Below are 6,243 nucleotides of genomic sequence, written 5' to 3'. Positions count from 1 at the left end.
TTTCATATGAATCTTGATTCCCTTGTAAGTGTTGACTTAGAGTACCTGAAGTTGCAGCAACGTAAGGGCGACGCACAAAAGAAGGCTTAGCTGGGTTTGACGCCACAAAATGGCTTTCTTCCTCCTTTTTCATATTCGCACCTGCGGGCAACTTTTTTGTGTTATTTGATCCGGTATATCCGGAAGCAATATTTCCGCTTTTCAATCCCATTTCTACTCTTTCACCTATGATGACGAGATCTGAAAAATTTGATGAAACGCTTCCTATCATTTTGTCATAAAACGGAGGTTGAAGAGTGTTTATGAACATGGTCACCATTTCTTTTTCAGATAGGGGGGTTCAACCTGGGAAGCTAGTTCTCTCCATCGTTGGGCATATTCCTTGAATGTTTCATTGCCTCGTTTTGTCATATTTTGCAGCTGGATTCTATCAGGAGCCATGTCGAGATTATATTTGTAGTGTTTCAAAAAGGCATCCACCAGATCTTTCCAAGATCTGATATGAGCTCGCTCAAGGTGCATATACCAACTTAGGGAAGCTCCTGTCAAACTGTCTTGAAAGAAGTGGATTAGCAGTTTTTCGTCGTGGGCGCAAAAACCAATTTTTCGACAATACATAATAAGATGGTTCTTGAGGCATGTAGTTCCCTTGTATTTGTCGAATTCAGGCAATTTGAATTTTAGAGGTATTATAACAACAGAAACAAGGCATAGGTCTGAAGCATCAAATCCATAATTGTTTCCCCCTTTGACAACTCTCAAGCATTCTTCCAAGGCTTGCCATTTTTCTTGGGATTTATTGCTCTCGTGCGATCGAGGTTCATGGTGTATGTTTAACATCACCGGCGTAGCTTTGGTAGATTTTCCTTGCGATGAAGAGACAGGAAAGTCCGAAGTAAGGGGTAAAGGTTGCACTTGAGGGAACTCGCCAGTACCATCTTGTGGATTTGTAGCCACGACCAGTGTATTGTTGTTGGAGAGATGAGTGTCTATGGGTGGGGTATGACCTGGAGGAAGGCCATAAGGTGGAAATTGTTGTGTCTTCTCTTCTTGATAATTGGTGTGAAGGTGTGGAGCGACGTCCGTTGGGTGAACAAGAGTGTTTTGGGGCACCCCTTGTCTACCAAAGGATTCCCATCATTTCTATTACTGAGTGCTTGTAGAATCTCCAAGATCTTGGTCATTTGTCCCTTGAGCCGGTTCACGTCTTCTCTTATTTCTGTTTGCTCTAACCCATCCATGATTTTTGACTAGGATCGTGTCCGATAACAGTGTCGTAGCACCAAATTTTTTGTTTGTTGTGTTATATTTTCTGTGAAAGAATATGGCATGAGTATGCAATGTGATGTATAAAAATGTAATTGTGCATGAATGTTAAAGACCTATTTATTGCTTGTTTGTGAATATCTTAACCAATAAAGAGAGGGCCATGTAATTGTGATGTATACAAATTATGACTTGTGAAAAATATAAAATTTACTTGTAAAATACCATTAAAAAAAACAAGAAAGACTAGTAAATATCAATAAAAAGTATTAGTAAAAAAACTAGAAAAATAAAAAAAAAATACAAATAAAAATTTATAAAATTACTTGCAAAATACCAATAAAAAAACCAGAAAAAAAATAAAAAACAAAAGAAAAAAGACAGTAAAAAAATCAGTTAAGACCAATAGAAAAATATCAGGAAAAGGCAAATCAATTTCAGAATCGTGTAACTAAAAAATTGAAAAATCAGAAGAAAAACAGTAAAAAAAAAAATCAGTATAAAAATTGAAAAAACAGAGAAAACCAGAAAGAAAAAAGCAGTAAAAACCAGAAAAAAAAATCAGTAAAAAATCAATCAAAAAACCAGAAGAAAAAACGGTAAAAAATTAGTGAGAAACTAAAAAAAAAATCAGTATAAAAATTGAAAAAGCAGTACAATCCAGAAAGAGAATAGCTGTAAAAAAAAACCAGAAAAATCAGAAAGAAAAAAGGAGTAAAAAATCAATAAAAGCCAAACAAAACTAGTAAAAATCTAGAAATCTAGTAAAAAAATAAAAATATCACAAAATACAACTAAAATATCTGAAAATGCCAAATATTTCTATGCACCATAATGTCATAAATTTATCTTAGTCATAAGTTATAAACTAGTCATTCAAAGTAATGTCATAATGTTACCTGTTATAAACAAATATCATAATGCTAAAAGTTTTAAAAAAAGGAAAAATATTGTCATCTACACAATAATAAGTCATATCATTACTCTTGGAAGGTGCCTTCGAAGTATATTACGATTCTTGGGTTCATTGTTACTCTTAATTATTTGGTTTTTATTTTTTTGTCTATCTGGTGCTCTTCTCATACGTGGTGGATTTATTGAGTCACTATCGATAATGGGCCAAAGTTTTGGAACATTTGAAGGGATGATGATGTAAGAATATGTTGGCATAACTTCGTATCCCTTAACATCTTTAACAAATTTAACATATCGTCATCACAATTTAACGGCCTCAATCCACGACTAAGTGCTAGCTTAGGGTGACGATAATAGAAGCTTTTGAAATCTCTTTACCACAAACGTTTAACCACTTTTGATATACCTAAGTAAGACATGACATCGACATCCCCACCACAATTATTTTCTTCCATTTGACCCCTAACAAACATTTTGCAAGGCATTTCTATAAACAACCCACCCTGATATATAAGTAATTACGTAATATGACTTTTTGCTCTTGTGATGACCTATAGGAGTCAACACCATAAAAAACAAAAAAGAACATAACAAAATCAGCAACACAAAGACATGAATAGCAAAAGACATGAACGTATGTTTATTGTTATAACCATCAAATTAGTATTGTCCCAAACTCCTTTTTCTAGCAAGTTTAACAATAATAATAAGTATGGGTTTGTCATTTTTCACACCACACCACTATTTGAAGTTTAAAATGATTTTAAATAAAAATTAAAAATAACAAATGATTTTGTAACATTTAATAGAAAATTCCCTAAGAACAATATAGTTACAAAAACACAAATTATGAAAACCTTAAACAACACAATAGAGATTCAAATGAGAAAATAGACACATACCTTGACCACAATTGATGATTCGAAGATGAAGTCATTTACGCAGTCGATGATTCAAAAAATACAAGCACGGGATGGTGAACCGCATGCAGAACAACAAAAGAACATAGCATAAACGCATAAAAACCGGGATGAACGATGAAACGCAAAAATGCAAAAGAATTGCGAGTAGAACGATTACAAGTTGACGAAATAGATACACAACAAATGAATCGCGAAACACAGAAGAACCGTGATGAATTGCGAGTTAACGAAACATATGAATTGCAAGTAGAACGCATAAAATGTTGATGACGATAGCATTGCCTTTTTCTCTACTGCTTCGTTTTTCAATTCTTTCCCTCTTTTTATTTTGACTTCAGTCAACTTTTTGTTTTTGAAATAAAACATCAACATATTAAACTAATATGGAGTTCAATTAGTAATAATAGTTTTTTTTTTTACAATCATATAATAAATTAATATAACAGTATTTATCTGATGTGGCAATATTTTTAAATTAACAAATACCACGTCATATTAAACTATGTCACATAAGCATAAGTGAAAAATGATAAATCTAATTTCAAAAATTGAGAAAACTAAGAGACTAAAATTACTGATTTAGAAATAGGAGGACCAAAATCTAAAAATTGCTAAAACATGAGGACTAAAACTGCATTAAGCCATAATTTAATACTACCACGAAATAGACTAAAAGCTATTGAATATCAAACTTGTAAATCTGAGTTAGAATAAGTTAGTTTGTTGTTATAACATCTTTATAAATCTAATGCATACTTCATATGTCATTTTGAATATTTAGAATAGTCTTCTTTAGAGGTAATTATGAATGGTTTCATTGAGATCCTCGATGCTTCATTTGTCCTTCTAAGTTGGGTAGTTTTCATCATACTTGGAGCGTGTCATTATCGTAAATGGTAAGAACATAATGATGATAGGGAAGGTTAAGCATGAAATAGTTGGAGAAATGAGCAAATGTGTAGTGATTTCTCTTTGAGGATATGTCTGAACTATGAATGAAAACTCTAAAGTGAATTTTTTTATGAATGAGGGCTATGTTGTCAATCCTGGTGCGGTAGAGGGGCTGGCCACGACCAGGAAAACGTATTCACCGGTAGCGGCGCTTTCGGCTGCGAATCCCGTATCATCGCGACTTGTTATCCCAGCACTACCCTACCCGCTATTGGACCTACTGATCAATGATTTTTTCAAAAACATAAGCTTTTTTTTATTCTTCATTTAGGGTATCTAGGTCATTCCGCACCCACTTGAGCTTTAATTTTTTTTATTATTATAAAACCCACAATAGGGTTGGTTCAACATCGTGAAAAAGAAATCATTTTCATTCCTCCTCTGTTTTGTTATTGCTTTGTCCCATTGTTCTTGCTCTGTCGTTTTTTGTTCTTTTCTTGCTTCGTTCAACATTGTTGGACTTAAGTCCCCTTAATCCTAATTTTGACATAATTAACAAACATACAATGTTCATACATCATAAGATAAATCTAATAGTTTAACTGAGTAAGATTTCAGGAACAACAATTCAACCCTACATACTTGAGACAATCGCTTGGAACTCAAGGAATCAACAAAAGTTGGAAAATCTACTGAGCAAATCGATTAGGCAATCGATTCTGTAAAAGGGTTGTATGAAAATATGTAGTCTGTGATTAAACAATCGATTAGGCAATCGACTGGCACAATCATTGATAAAAATTGTGCAAGTCAGAGGCAAGCCTTTTAGCACGCTAATCGATTGGCACATCGATTGTTCAAATCACAAAGACTAAAGCTGATTGGATACATCGATTGACAAATCAATTGTGCAAGTCACAGGGCCAAGCCATTTAATACGCTAATCGATTGGCAAATCGATTTCGTAAATAATATTTCATAAGTAACATGGTATGTGACAAACACAATCGATTGGACAATCCATTGTAAAAAAATTCAATTGGAACAAGTTTGGTATCAATCGATTAGGCAATCGATTGCACTGAACAAACTGGTAAAATCACTTTTTCAGAAACATAACACTTAATCAATTGGCACATTGATTTACTTGAAATAAGCTAAATCCCTGTTTTAAACCAAATCGATTGACACAAAAATTTGAGTTACAGGGAACACTCAGTATATGGCCAAATCGATTATGTGTATTAATGAATCGATTATGTGACTTGATGCATCGACTGAGTAATCGATTGTTTTGATCTCGTTGTTGGAACAAAACACCTGAAATCGATTATGCAATCGATTCAAATATAAAATACACATAATGTTCTGAAAAGTGTATTAAAATAATCGATTAGGTAATTGATTAGTTTATGTAGTTTCAAGATTCAAGAAAAACAAGACTTGCGATAATCGATTGGGAAATCGATTGAGCCTGTTTTATTACATTAATGAATCGATTGGGAAATCGATTTATATGTTGTTTTTCAGAAACTATATAAATGATTTTCAATCACTTTCTCTAATATAATTTGATAACATTTTGAATAACCTTTGATATTGCTTTTTCAGACCCAGAACCAACGATTATTCATAATCAATAGAAAGCTGAAAAAGACCTCTTGAGAGAAAAAGAGAATGATCTCACAAACACTCAAATTGACAAACAACTTCTTATGTGAGATTCATTGCAAGTGATTGAGACCAAATTCTGTATATCTTTTATATTTTATGTAACAAAGATTTTGTAAAGAAAGAACTGATAAAAATCCAGTAGTGAAACTGGTAGTTATCTTCATTGTTGAGAGGGCTCATCAAGAAGAAGCTTTACTGTGATCTTGGAAGAGTTTGTAGAGAAACTCTGGGATACAGTGGTTGCCAAATAGAATAGAGAGAGAGTTTTAAGATTGATAGGCCGGGAGCGCTGGAACATATGTAAAACACTCTAAAAGATTCTATTGAAAAGGCCGAAATCGTTTAATTTTGGGACTGGACGTAGGTCGTCAGATAGATGGTTGAACCAGTATAAAAATCGTGGTGCACTACTCTCTATCCCTTACTCTCTATTTCCATCTTACATTGTATCATTGTATGATTGTATGATTAATCTTGATTGCATGCTTGTATCTTGATTAATTTGTAGAACAATTACTGTATGTGCTGAACTAGTAATTGGTCAATACATGTAAGTGTGAACCTTCACTTAGAA

This window comes from Cicer arietinum, chromosome 2 (genome assembly GCF_000331145.2).
Source record: "Cicer arietinum cultivar CDC Frontier isolate Library 1 chromosome 2, Cicar.CDCFrontier_v2.0, whole genome shotgun sequence".
In the NCBI taxonomy this organism is placed as follows: Eukaryota; Viridiplantae; Streptophyta; class Magnoliopsida; order Fabales; family Fabaceae; genus Cicer; species Cicer arietinum.
This window is presented reverse-complemented; position numbering follows the sequence as displayed.